This window comes from Tachypleus tridentatus, chromosome 2, assembly GCF_004210375.1.
Source record: "Tachypleus tridentatus isolate NWPU-2018 chromosome 2, ASM421037v1, whole genome shotgun sequence".
NCBI lineage: Eukaryota > Metazoa > Arthropoda > Merostomata > Xiphosura > Limulidae > Tachypleus > Tachypleus tridentatus.
This window is the reverse complement of record NC_134826.1, coordinates 111,833,140-111,848,780: the sequence shown is the minus strand read 5'-3', so window position 1 is coordinate 111,848,780 and position 15,641 is coordinate 111,833,140. Positions and strand designations below refer to the sequence as shown.

Below are 15,641 nucleotides of genomic sequence, written 5' to 3'. Positions count from 1 at the left end.
TTCGAAATGTCTATGTTAAACTAGGTATATGCACAAAATAAAAGTTAAAGTGATTTAGGAAATGGAATTCAAGCTGGCAGTCGTGAACACGCAAAGTATCATACGACAACAATATCGGATCACTTACAGACGACGGGACCATTACCTAAAGACAACTGTTTTTTTTTAATCTATATTAGATATATAGTTTAACCAAGATAAATGAACAGTTAATTGGCTTTTGTGTATATTATATTTACAGATTAACTTACATCAATCAACAGTTATAACAACGCTTATATTTTACTTTAGTGGTTCTAAAAGTGCTATTTCTAGACTTTACTTATACACTAAAGTATATATGATAGTGTCGTTATCAGGCTAAGCTGCAGGACGCAACAACTTTGTTTCTAATCTCATCTGGAGAAGCCTCTCCGACGATCAGAACTGAACTTGGCTTATAACACTGAAACCCAGGGCTCAAACTTATAGTGGACACAGATACTCCTATGTGCAGCTTTGTTCAAAAAACAAAAGAACAAAACATTAATCTAAAGGAAACAAAGCTTATAAAAAAGCTTCAAAAAAAAATAGCAACAGCTGTCTTATATTTATTAACATATCAAAAAAGTGGGAATATTCTTTTAAGTTAATTATTCTACAAAATACTACTTGTTTATCTGTACACATCTGAGAAGAAGTAAAAGGTATTTCTAACAAACTAATTCTAGGGGGAGATTATATTGTTTCCGCTAATGCTTCAAAGAGCTAAAAAATGCTTTAAGTAATTCTACAGACATTGTTTTTTGTCCGTTAATATTTTTAACAATCATTTTTGGAAAAAAAACGTATTAGACAAGTACAATTTGCTTTAAACAAACTTGGCGCAGACGTTATTCCTACATTTCTAGCACTTCAAGTCAAAAAGTGTTTGAGGCTACCTAGCTCTGGAATTACAGTATTTAACATTCTGATTTAGTTCATTTTGGAATCACTCTAATATGAAACACTGAAGACGATATGGTATATATTATTCATTATAGGTCAATTTGTTTTATCTTGTAGTCTGTGATTCTAGTCCAATTATTCTTGGTACAGTTAAAAAGCACGCAACTTTAATCAAAGTAATACTAGTTAATTCTGATTCACGCTCGAACAGACTGACATTACTTAATGTGACTATCTATGACGCACACAACGTATTATCATTCACGATAGTAAAAAACAAACAAACTATAATACTTTTATATTACAGCATTATCGTACAGGTTTGTAATATGCCGTTCGTAGTGATTGTCATTTAATATATACAGATTAATTTTAGTTAAAAGATGAAAACATCGTGTATAATTGTTTCAGGGGCTACGAAACATCTATATTATAGCAATATCTCAGAGGTATATAAATATTAGACCATAGTTTCCTTTAGGATGTAAGTTATGTACAGATAAGCTTTACCCATTAAGGTATAAAACATCTAAAGAGAGGATTTATACCTGGAGGTTTGTTTGTTTTGGAATTTCGCACAAAGCTACTCGAGGGCTATCTGTGCTAGCCGTCCCTAATTTAGCAGTGTAAGACTAGAGGGAAAGCAGCTAGTCATCACCACCCACCGCCAACTCTTGGGCTTCTCTTTTACCAACGAATAGTGGGATTGACCGTCACATTATAACGCCCCCACGGCTGAAAGGGCGAGCGTGTTTGGTGCGACGGGGATGCGAACTCGCGACCCTCAGATTACGAGTCGCACGCCTTAACAAGCTTGGCCATGCCGGGCCAACCTGGAGGTATATGGCAATTAGATCGTATTCTTTTGTAAGAGGCGTATAACGTTTAGATCATAGACTTCTCCTGGATGTAAAAACAAACTCTAGATCCAACTCTTATCCAAGAGGAGAACCTATAATATTTTTTTTTGTTTGTTTAATATGGCTCATATCATAACAGTCTTTTCTGTTCATTAAAAGTGATGGTGTGTGTATATACATATATAGAAACAGAGATAGAGCATGTAGACCACTTTATGTCTGTTGTATTCCAGCCCTCGTACTGGCCGAAAAAATTCATAGATCCTGTATATGGCAGACGTAGTGTGAGTAACGTTATAACGTATTCTTCTTTATTTTCGCTTATAGGATTTAGAATGTGTAACTTATAGATCATACTTTTTCCTGGAACTATGAGATATCTACATTATAACCTTGCTTCCAGATATTATATAGCGTTTCTAGCATAGTCTTGACCAAGGACCTTAAAATTATTACATCAGCTCTTGTCCCTAAAGTATAAAATGTCCACATTATGGTATTACTCCGGAGGTATATGTAACCATTATATTATAGTCTTACTTAATCTTATCTTGGAGGTACATAACGTATAAACCGGGTTTCTTTGCAGTCTTTTTTTTTAATTTGAAAGTTCCAATGAAATCTCAAATTTTACACAAGCTATTTCAAAACTAAAGACCAACTTGTCTGAAAAAGTAACTTAAATAGAAAGTTTAAAGAATTAAGCGTTCTAATAGCTACCGTTGCCTCCTCTTTGTTTGTTTTTAATTTCGAGCAAAGCTACATGATGGCTATCTGCGCTACTCCTCCCTAATTTAGCAGTGTAAGACTAGGGGGAAGGCAGCTAGTCATGACCACTCACCGTCAACTCTTGAGCAATTCTTTTACTAAAGAATAGTGGGTTTGACCGTCACGCTTAACGGTCGCCCCACGGCTGAAAGAGGCAAACATATTTAGTGTTACTTGGATTCTAGCCCACGACCCTCAGATTACGAGTCGATCGCCCTAACTACCTGGCCACGCTGAGCCATCCGTTGCCTCCTAAAGAGAGTAAGAGTGATGATACCTGTAAAACTTGTTACTAGTTGTTATATTTCAAAACATAAGAGTAGAATAAAGGAGGACAATTATTTTGTATGAATGTGAACACTAGGTTCAAGATTCGCTGTTTTTCGAGGCAAGAGTTTCACAATAAATACGTTTGTGTGTGTTTCCTTAGAGCAAAGCCACATCAGGGTATCTGCTGAGCCCACCGAGGGGAATCGAACCCCTGATTTTAGCGTTTTAAATCCGGAGACATACCGCTGTACTAGCGGGGGGCACCACAATAAATGCAAGACAAAATTTATTTTCGTGTTTAAAAACAGTACATTGTTTCTCCAGTCAGATATGTGAATTTGAGTTATTAATTGGAACAATGTGTGTGTGTATGTTTTTTTATAGCAAAGCTAAGTCAGGCTATCTGCTGAACTTAACGAGGGGAATCGAACCCTTGATTTTAGCGTTGTAATTTGAACAATATGCAGATGTTTTGTAAAAATTGTCAGTTAGATCATAGTTAATACCACTTATATGTTTATAGATGTGAAAATCTATATGGATTTCAACACGAAACACCTTTATTGAAATTGGATAATAATAAATGTATCTTTCAGGCTACTACCAAACCTAGGAAATTTGAACACTGTTGTATCTTTTAAGTAACTACCCAATACAAGAAGTTTTTAACATTGTTGTATCTTTCAGGTTACTACCCAATCCAAGAAGTTTTTAAAACTGTTGTATCTTTCAGGTTATTATTCAGTCCAAGAAATGTGTTGGGCATTTCATGTAACAGCGATTTACAATGCCTAGACCTGAATCAATTCTTTGAAATTTAAACATTTAGCTCACAGCTAATTTTTAGAGGTATAACGCTTACATTATACTCATATGCTCTTGTAAATCATAACCATTTTATAAAAATATGTAACACCTACACGATAGATATATAGCTTAATTATAATCCAGTTTAAGAAGATTAAACATTTATATCACATTATTTATTGTACTGGTGGTTAATCGAAGAGTTCTAGGTTCGTGCTGCTAAGACGATGAACACGTTCTGGACTTTCACGTTCGAGTGCCATACAAAAGTGACAGACAACTACTTTATTTGGTTCAAAGCCAGACAAAGTCCTGTGGTGGTAGATAGTGCTGCCTAACTGTATTTACAGTGGTGATTAGCTTAAAATTATGGGGGTTCATTTGCGTATGATGCTGAAAATCCCGATACCAATACCTAGAAAAGCATAATGTTTTATCTAAAGATGAGTCATTCATATTTTTAATTTTCAGTTACTTGAGTTCACAATAACTCTTAAGTACTTAAGTGCCATTGAAGAAAATATATAAACCAAGCAGAACCAAAGTAGCATAAATCTTGTCCCTCTGTCTAGCAAATGAAACGTTTTTACACAATTTGTCTTTGAATGAGGAATTCAGAATTGATATAATTAAAGCTATGGCATCATCTTTAGGTAACTTCATAAATTCGCATATTGCTGTTGTTGTGATCTAAAATATCTGTGATCTATTTAAATATAGCTACAACAGTTGTTTTAAAAAAAACCATTGTTCTTTGTCTTCAGACCATAATACTAAAACTAGCATTATCATCAGCATTAGGTGAGCAGTCTGTATTAGCTAAGTGCTCTGTATTAATTAATACTAGACAGAGTATTAAATTTGTTTCTAAAGGAAAGCTCAGCAATGTAAAAAATAAGCTGCCGTTACTAGTGCGACCTAATGTATATGGTCAACTAACATTTGCCTTCAAACCAAGTTGACAGTATGTTAAGAAGTGTCATTAAATAGTTATCGACTGAAATATGAAACAATTGCAACAACAGGTAAAAGGGTAGTGAAAAAAGTTACATCGATAAATCATCCTTATAATTATTTAAGATTTTCCTAATCCTCCTTTATCTTATTTATTTCTTTATTCAGAGCATCTTTTACCAGCTACAATCATTAGTTCATTTCATTATTGAAGTTAATATACTATTTGTCATGAGATTATGATAAAAATCCTGCTATATTATAACTATGAGCAACCACTCATCAATCTTTTGTTTATATATTAAAGATCATGACAAACCTTATCCTATTAGCTCATATTTAAGATCAAGTCAAACCTCAATAATTCAGGATTATTGTTGTTGTTGTTGGTTTTCAGGATTTTAGCACAGAGCTAAACAGAGGATAACACACCTTGCTGAGGAAAGTTTAGATATCATGTACAGTGCTTCAAAATCGTCGTCACAGAAAGTTTTCAAGATGTTTTCCGTCATTCTAAAACAGCACATCAAGCTAACCATTGAATAAGCTCTAGAAGTAATTACTGATGAGGAGAAACCCACTTGAAATAAAAATGTATCTCAGAACGGTTGGTATGGGTATTAACGCTTTTATTGATAAACTTTAGAAGTACCATCTATTCTAGACAGTTTTTATTAATCCTCGCAATAATAAAAAGACACATGTATTTTAATCAAATCACCTGTTTTCTTTTGTTGAAATAGAAACAAAACAATTTACATTGGTGTTATACTGCGAGAAGAATTACTTGCACATTTAACCCTATCGCCACGGGTATCCTTAATAACACATGACCCGATGTTTTAATGTCTTACAATCAATATTTTATTAAACTTCTTTTCGTTTACGTTACACCAATTAGTATAGCATAAAATCTTAGCTAATAATCTATATTTTAATAATATATAAGTTTTGATTTGATAAGGCAATATTTAAAGAATTTCGGGTCACATCACATTTCGCCATAGAAAACTTTTATAGCTCGCAAATATATTACACTGTTTTCTTATTCAAACAGTGGCATTTAGTAATATTTCTAATAACTTTCATCTTATTTGCATAAGGTAAAAATTTTAATTTTACATTGTTCATAAAAGCCAAACATTGGGTAATTTTTAAAAAAACTTCTACTTAAAAAAGTTATATTTTAAAATTATTTTTCCTCAGTTTCATTGAGAATCATTGAGTTCATTCAAGAAAGACTGGATGTGGTACAGAATGTTTAGAATAAAATCATATTAAATACTTATTTGATAAACTGTACTAGTTTGGCTTAAATGCTATTTATCTTGAAGTGTTGAGTACAATAAGAGTGGTGTACACGTCACCAATAATTCGATTCAAGTTTAAGGAAAATTTGGATAGTGGTTATACTTTAATTGTTCGGCTTCTTGGTAACAGAGAAGTACATATTTAAGTAGCGAGCAGTTAGACTGTATGGATTGAAAGATAGCCGGCGTAAAGTTTAGAAAATAATACAGTTGTCTGTGTGTGAGCAGAACAGTTATAGAAAAATCATCTCGTTGATAGCAAATAAAGATAACTAAATATACAAATAAAAAATTGTACTACAATTTGCAGATTTGTCGCTATTATAGACAAAAGTTTCAAAAATACGTTGATAAATTATACGATAACTGAATAATGATAAAACTTTAACTCATTGCAGGTAAAATTAAACAACGAATAGTTGAGAGACAAGCATATGATTAAAACGAAACGAGAAATTAAATGAAAACACCACGAACAGAGGGGGAAAAAAGGTCTCGCATACATCCAACAGAGTTTAATTTAAATAATGAATACGTGGTAATAGTATAAATATTGCTAAAAAAAGCGAGTTTGTTCAAATTTCACGCAAAGCTACTCGAAGATTATCTGCGCTAGCTGTCACTAATTTAGCACTAAAGGGAGGCAGCTAGTCATCATCACTGACCGCCAACTCTGGGATTACTCTTTTACCAACTAATAGTGAGATTGACCTTCATTTTATAACCCGATACACACACATACACAAATGAAAGAGCGAGCATGTTCGGTGGCGGACATTCGAGCCTGTGGCCCGTATATAACGACTCGAGCGCCCTTACCATCAAGCCATGCTGGGCTCCAGATAAAGTCAGAAAACAGTCACAATGCTCTCCTGTCCGGTTTTCTGCGCAACGCCAAATAACTTCTCGCCTGCTTATTTAGTACTTCAGACCACATACGTATGTAACTTATTTAGGACAAGTTTGTTCATTCAAACTAAATCAAAAATAACTCTAACAAGAATTGGAATTTTACTTGATTTTATCCAATGATTTATGAAATAATAAAATAATAATGCAGGCGAATTTAATCTTGCAACAGTGATCAAATAAGAAAGATAATTTTGAATGAAGATATGATGCAATGTTATTTTTTAATAGTTTTTAAGATGCTGTGTTAAAACCTCTCAAGTCGCAGTCTTACTCACCAAAAGTCTGACCAGAATAATGTCATTTAAAAGAGACCAAACTTTTCAAATATATCGTACAAGTAAACAATTGTAATTTATAATACAGGGTGCATAGGCTTCTGTCCAAATAGGAACAAAGTGATACACAGACTAAGCTAGGTTTTCACAAAAATAATGTGAGAAAATTCTCAACATCCCGATATTTTACGAGCGCCAGTCATTTAGTACCGCACAAACGCAACGAAATGTGGGAGTTGCTAACCCTAAAAGCGCCGTGTTTGAATGAAACTAAGAAATTATTTAGATGTTTCAACTTCTTTTCTCTCAACGTGTATATTGTATACTAAGATATACCTCTGCTTAAAGCTTTCTTGTGTCCAAAAACCAAAATGAAAATAAAATAAAGTGAACATGTGTAAAACAATTTAATTTCAAGTAAGAAACAATGTGAAGTATCCACGTAAAAACCATTAAACAACTTTATTTACTTGAAACTGGCAACGTAAAAAATGTCACTAATTATGCAGCTCCGAAATTATTTGATTGTACTGGTGATTTTCGCGAACGGTTTATCAATGCATAGTGCATCATACACTGAAATATAGTTATTATTTCAGTAGCGCGTGTACGACACCTTTATAAAATTGTAATAGAAATATTTAAGTTTATTGTGTATTTTAGGTGGCAAACTCAATATACTGTTTTTCTTTAATGAAGAAAATTCCAAAAATGCTTTAAAAGTGGTGGTAGAAAGAGTGATTTCATAATGTCGTTTATAATATGGTTAAAATTGGAGGAATATCTAAAGAAAAGACACCTAAAGTATAGAAATACACTTAAATGCTTGAATAATATAAAATTGAAGGTACTTAAGGTTCGATATGGTGTTCAAAATATCATGCACGTAACTAAAAGGTTCGGTCTGTATTCGGCTAATTCACGTACGTCGGAATTTATGACAAAACCTCCTTAGAAATATGAACACTGACTGACCATTGTATTAGGATCCCTTATTACTGTTGATTTGCGAATTATTTGACCTTTAGCTGCAATAACAGAATTTCTTCTACATTGCATAAATGTCACAAAATACTTCAAGATACCCTATTTTGTTGTAGCCTATTTGTCAAAGATTGTGGTCAGCAATTAGTTCACAAATATTAGAAGATACAATGTTCAAGTTTAAGCTTAATTTACTCAAACACATTAAGGTGTGGTGAGTTTACTGGATAAAGAAGATGATGAAATTTAATGATGTACTCATTAAATCATTTTTAGTCGCATAAAAACATTTAAACAGCAAAGAAAAGAAAGTAAAGTATAACATAGTTCAAGACACGGGAATCATGTGTTGTTCGAAAAACAATAAAAATATTTCTGAATAAAAAAGCAACAAAAACAAATGAATATAGACAGACAGGTAGAATATGTAAAAATATTTAAAGGAAAGAAATTTCACGAAGATCAATACAATTTTTCGTCGAAAGAAATTAAATAAAAGTTTTTATTTTATCGGAAAATACGGCAAAGTCGATACGGATTCAAAACTGAAAATAAGAGAAATGATAAATAAAACATAAATTGAATACTTTCACAATTAGTCCCCTGCTAGTATAGCAATAAACCTACGAACTTACAACGCTAAAATCAGGGATTCAGTTCCCCTCGGTGGACTCAGCAGATAGCCCGATGTGGCTTTATTATAAGAAAACACACATACACATTCACGATTAAATTAAGAGAAATGATTCGAAAATCTCAATAAAAAACATAAGTAAATGAAAAAGGCTGAACACGAATCTCAGTACAAGATCAACAAAAACTCGAAATACAAACGCGGATCGCAACTGAAGAGAAGTTGCTGTAAAAAAAATAACGGTGGTTTTGAGGTAACAAATGGCTGTTATCGTTTTCATTAGACCTTGTAGATGAGTATATGGTTTGATATTCATCGTGCACTAAAGAAAACGTTATAACCTTAAACACATTCTTTCTCGAGTGGTAAACATCAGTGCTATTGACAGAAAAAAGATACATTGCGTAAATATAAGTGGAATAATGAAGCAAACAATGTTAACCTAATTTGTTTGCCAAAGTAACTTCAATATTTCGAAGTATATCGACTTACAAAACTGTGTTCCGTTTGATACTAGATAACCAAGAGAAGCGTCAATACGTGTATGGTCATCATTTACCAAAATCATAAATTTAATCTCGCTGTTCTACCATTTATCAAATGTCATTGAAAGAGTTACACCCTGTACCGAAATTTACTACTGTTATCCTACTTTAATTCAGTTTATAAGTTTTATGGACGTATTTATATTCTGTTATTTTATTCTCTCTCATACTTCTGGACCAAACTCTAAAGGCAGACTCTTAGTGGTCCGGAGGAGGTGTCTTTATCTATATGACGTACCCTTCTTTCTAATGAGAGAATTATTTTCAAACGTTCCCGAAAAAGAAATCGGGCATGGTAGTGTCTAAGAGTAAGGTTTTAGGATCGCGAATCTAATTATAGTATTGGAGTTTGAGTTTATGATTTCCTTTGCGATCCCGCGGACGTCATGTTTTGTTTTTACACCCATTCACAAACTAACGGGCCCGGCATGGCCAGGTGGATTAAGGCGTTCGACTCGTAATCTGAAGGTCGCGGGTTCGATTCCCCGTCGCACCAAACATGCTCGCCCTTTCAGTTGTGGCGTTATAATGTGACAGTCAATCCCACTAGAAAGAGTAGCCCAAGAGTTGGCGGTAAGTGGTGATGACAAGCTACCTTCCCTCTAGTCTTACACAGCTAAATTAGGGACGGCTAGCGCCGAAAGCCCTTGAGTAGCTTTGCGTGAAATTCAAAACAAAACAAAAAACAAACTAACAAGATGGTACTTGACACATGGTCTCAGACACTACACAGGAGTGCCCTAACAGGTTTTGGGGGATTTTTATTTTTATTAATATTTTTGATTAGGAACACCTTTAAAGTAATTATGGAAATAACTGGGCATAATGGAGAAGTTTGATCGATACATTGGAAGTTCTATGAATTATAAAGGGACCTTTGAACCCCACAGCGGAGCGTGAATGTCAGAAGCCCTGTAACTCCAAGACCCGCCATAAATATAAATAAATTGATTGTTGTTCCGTTAATATAACTTTGCACTCCATCCTTTGTTGCCGTGAATGTGTTGTAAGAGAAACTTCAAATCTCACTTTTGATTGTAATATCCCAAATGTTAGCGATGGTTGCTATTGACTGATTACCTTTCCTCTAATTTACCAATTCAAAATTTGAGATGACAAACAATAACACATATAGACCTCCTGTAGCTTAGCGAGAACATTCGAAACAAACAATCGCAAGAATATTGTTTTGTGAATAAAATATGTCGAATAGCTTACTGCGTTTGTTCTCTTTGAATATTCGTGCCAAACTACACTAAACAAGTATAAAATAAGATCACCTAATGTTAGACTTCTAACTCATTAGTTTTAGTTATTTCGATGACATTAAAATGAGCATTTATGTAAAATGCTTTCCAGGGAATTTAAATACACTAAAAATATAGACATTGCATCTTGAACTGTTCACGACGTGTAGATCCTTGCACTACCGAATGAATATACAATGTATTCAACACGTTAATATTGCTATAATTACCTACACGGACATGGCCATAAAAGGGGCCTGAGTAAGTGCACAGACTAAAGTCTGATTCCTTTGTAGTAAATAAATCAGTGTTATTCTGAAATCATCTACTATGCAACAAAAGGGAGGAAGAAGTCAAATGTATCTGATCGTCCCAGGCCAACAAAAACCTAAATCCCTACGCTGCTCAAAGAAAAAGAAAGATTCCACATAATCTGTGATGATGAGAAAACCCACTTGTAGAGAAAAATATATATGTAAAAACGGCTGGTATGGGTTGAGAAATTTTTTTTATGTAGAGAAGCGAACAACGTTTAGACCTTTTTCGGTCATTGTCAGGTTCACAAAGAAAGAAAGAGGTAATTTACCGATAGCTGACTACATGTTTGAAGGGAGTTGTGTAACTGAGTGCAGGAATGTAAACGTTTGTGAATAAAGTTATTGTACTGTTTATGCTATATCTATTAGAATAAGAACAAATATAGACATTCAATATAAGTACACAAAATCTTAATCAAATTTATTTGAAGAAAGTGTGTGTTTTTTTTAACGAGCATTCTGCAGTTAAAAGAGAACACCAATTCCACGGCCTCTTCATAAAGTTCATATTCCTCCTTCATTTTTGCATACAATTTGATAGCGTTAATATAGCTTAACACTTGCGATGAAGTAGGAATTTTTATTTCCTCACTATCTTTTCCATTTTGTTCATCTTCTGAATCTCTCACACTGTTACCACTTTGCGATTCTATTATAGATTTTAAATAAACTTCATCAGTCTCTGTTAAAACATTTTTGTCAACGTTCGCAACACTTTCCGCGTTCACAGAATCATCTGCATCAATCTCTCAATCAGAGTTTGGATTTCGCTAGAATCGTCGTAACAAACAACTTCTCTACAATATCCACCATTTTCAAGAACAAATCCACAGTTTCGAAAGCACTTTATTATGCATTCGTCTTTTACGCATTTGATTGAATGACTTAAAATTCAATTGTATCTAACACGTCAATTTTCATGATCATTTCAGATGCTCTTTTACAGTCGTCTGTGTTTGCAATAATATTCTGAAGCATCAATTTTCTGTATTTCAGTTTTATACACTGGTATAATTCCATCATCTAGTAGCTGTAGAACTGATGTACATGGAGGTGGAAAGACTAAACGAACATTTAAAAATTGGACTTTTGGGTGACAAATTACATTATCCAGGAAAAGTAGAATATTCCTATTTTCCTGTTCCATTCTTTTGTTTAATTCAACTGCAAAAATATTGACGACAGAAAAAAGAACAGAATATATTTAACCAATGCTTACTGTAACAAAATGTCCGATAATTTATTAATATTTAAAGAAATGATTAATTAAGTAAGAAATTAATATTTCATCAAAAACATTTTAACGCCTTAATCAGGTTCTAATCTTACTTGTTGATAGAAGAGTTAGATTTGTTTGTTTTTTGAATTTCGCGCTAAGCTACACGAGGGCTAGCTGTGCTAGCCGTCCATAACTTAGCAGTGTAAGACTAGAGGGAAGGCAGCTAGTCGTCACCATTCACTCTTGAGCCAAACTTTTTCCAACAAATAGTAGGATTGATCGCCCTTTATAACGCCCCCACAGCTGGAAGGGGCAAGGATGTTTGGTGTGACGGGGATTTGAACCCGCGACATTCGGATTGCGAGTCGAGTGCTTTAACTACCTGGCCGGGGTACATTTTATAAGAGAAATCTTAAGATAATGCTGCAAAATTTTGATATTTCCGGTTTTAGAGGTTTTCGCCCTTTGCAGTTTCCGGCTTAGACAACTTTTATTGAATATAGATAAACGTAGAATACAATTTTGAATGTCTTAAAAGAAGAAAGTGTTCTGGTGGTTAACGTGCATATACTATGAATTTGATGATTCGTGGTTCACCACTTGGTGCTACAATTACATGAGGCCGTAGGTGCGCTGTAAGAATTGTAATCAATGCTACTATTCAATTTAAGTAACCCGAGAGTTGGCATTGAGTACTGTTGACTGACTGATCAGTAGTTAAAAATTATGTACTGTGACAGCTTGCTTCAGTAGCTTTGCCATAAATACATATAAAATACAATAAAATAAGATTAAAATTAAGGACGGCTATTTGTAGAGAGCCCTTGTGTACCTTTATGTGAAACCATCAAACATATGAAGAAAACACACGTGAAAGAAAATGTTTGGCGGTAAGTCTTTAAATTGTCTTAATTTTTTCCCAAAATGTAAAAATAATTATAGTGTATGTGTGTGTATCTATATGTATTTATATTACTTAAAAAGCAGACAGTACTTAATTACCATAGTTGTGTTTTGTCACAATCCAAACATTTCGACACACCCTAATGGATTTTAAACATATGTGTTTCGGCTTTTATTAATTCACACTCTGCTCAAGTTTAGTTAAAAATGGCTGAGTTTAAGTAAACTAAACATTTGACTCTATGTCTATCATAACCAGTAGAATCAATGATTGCAATTTTCTTATCACTTATGTTCCACACAATAAAATCAGAGATAAGGTTCACTCTCGCAACTCTTAGAAGCTTCCGATTCCACTAATATACTTTCGTCTCCGCCTTCATAAATTCTTCTTTTACAACATAATTATATCTGTGGTCTTGCCGCTAGGGTAAATATTATGAGATTATTGTTTGCAAGTGTAAGGTACACAGTATGTGTGATTATGAACGTTTTAAAATTATAGGTGGCGCTAGTGATTTGTCGCACCAAAGTTTGAAATCGGTGTGGATACAACAAACAGTACTTTAGCATTATACTATTTGTCGGAACTTTTAATACTTTGTGATAATATTTTGTTTGGATAAAAGTAAAATAACAACTAACTAACTATACAAATATATAACTTCTAAGACTAAATGTTTTGAGAGGAGTTGGAGATGAATGCACCATGTCGTATACTGTCTTCTAACTTTAAATTTACTGGTATCCCTTAAAGTGTAAAAACACCGTTCAGTATAATGTTACCAACTTACTCATAGCTTTGCTGGTGTACTATAAATTCACTTTCAATTTTGATGGTACCAGTGCTTAACTGTTTGTTTGTTTTTGAATTTAGCACAAAGCTACTCGAGGGCTATCTGTGCTAGCCGTCCCTAATTTAGCAGTGTAAGGCTAGAGGGAAGGCAGCTAGTCATCACCACCCACCGCCAACTCTTAGGCTACTCTTTTATCAACGAATAGTGGGATTGACCGTCACATTATAACGCCCCCACGGCTGAAAGGGCGAGCATGTTTGGCGCGACGGGGATGCGAACCCGCGACCTTCAGATTACGAGTCGCACGCCTTAACACGTTTGGCCATGCCGGGCCTGTGCTTAACTGTGACAAGTTTGGTAATCCAATAACTGATTACTTCTGACAATTTTTAAAATTGTTATCTAATTCGACTACTGCCAGTTTTAATGGCACTATTGAAAATTTTGATGATATATTACCTGAATTTTCACAATTTCTTCGGTGTGTTCTTAGCATTTTTCTATTAATTTTGGTGAAACTTTATCCGATTGTTAATTCTCTAAATGCTGCTATAAGGTAATTGCTGACAGTTTTGTTGGTGCTATCAGCAGATGACTAGCAGCTGCAGTGGTGATATTAAATGATTATTTACAGCTTCTTTCAAGTTACTGTTTGGTCTCTGATAGTTCTGATGTCTGTACTTCACCAATACTAACAACGTAATTTGTGCTGTTACTTAACTACTGGCAGTTTTGATTATGTTACTACAGACTTTTAACTTCTATGCTACTACCTAGCTATTAGCAATTTAGAATACGTTATCACATAGTTTTAATGCTGCTGTTTGCTGATTAAGGTTAAATTTAACGGTTTGCGAATGGCGAATACATATAACAGTTCTTCAACTGTTCTTGGTGAAAGTTTGTTTGTTTGTTTGTTGAATTTCACGCAAAGCTACTCGAAAGCTATCTGCGCTAATTTAGCAGTGTAAAACTAGAGGGAAGGCAGCTAGTCATCACCACCCACCGCCAACTCTTGGGCTACTCTTTTATCAACGAATAGTGAGGATTGAACGTCACATTATAACGCCCCTATGCTTGAATTGGCGAGCACGTTTGGTGCGACGGGGATGCGAACCCGCGACTCTCAGATTACAAGTCGCACGCCATAACCAACCTGGCCATTCCGAGCCACTTGGTGAAAGCAAAGCTTGATTGTATTATATATCATATTTTATGCTTTTGTTTAACACTACACCTAGTAATATGTTGTTAAATCTTTAAAATACTTCTTTTGCTGGTATAAAAAGAGTAATAACAATAATTATGATTAAAGTCATGTGAGTCTGAAAATAAAATAGCTGGACTATTTATTGAACTTACTTAAAGAAGTAGCTTTAGTATAACTAAAATATCCTAAATGTTTGAATAGAGCAGAGTCGTCGCTAGGTACTTAAAAGATCCGAGGCTCCAGCCCATAGACACAAGAACTTTCGGCAATTCAGTTTCATATCGATCTTGGTTTACTATTCCAAATTTTCAGTATATCAACTAGAGATTCAGGACATTGTCAAATAAAATCAGGACATGGGCTGTCTGTGTTCAACGTTAACCACCGTAAACTTTTGAACTACTCTTTTGCCAGCTAATAGTAGGATTGAGCATCACATGATAAAACCCCTGCACGACTACCTTTAGGTTGAGAGTTGAGCGCCCTAACTACTAGGCCATGTCAATAAATAGAACAATAACAAACACGATACATATTGTCATGATTAATAGCCTACATGATCATTTAAGTCTTATTATTAACTAGTAACGAATTCCTTTTCAGTGATCGGGCTAAAAACATATAGTCAGAACAGCAATCAGAAACCACAAAACAATTCGATTGCAATTATCAGTGGATTCAAAGATTCAGTGGAGTAACAAA

General features: G+C 34.2%; 1 long non-coding RNA gene across 1 annotated transcript in view; it reads left to right on the top strand.

Moving 5' to 3' along the window:
* Positions 1 to 5,385, top strand: part of LOC143244852 (uncharacterized) — a 36,349-nt gene extending 30,964 nt beyond the window's left edge. Inside the window, exon 3 of the long non-coding RNA XR_013025348.1 lies at positions 4,984 to 5,385. This is a non-coding gene — a long non-coding RNA (uncharacterized LOC143244852). The remainder of the gene's footprint in view (positions 1 to 4,983) is intronic.
* Positions 5,386 to 15,641: the final 10,256 nt, after the last annotated feature.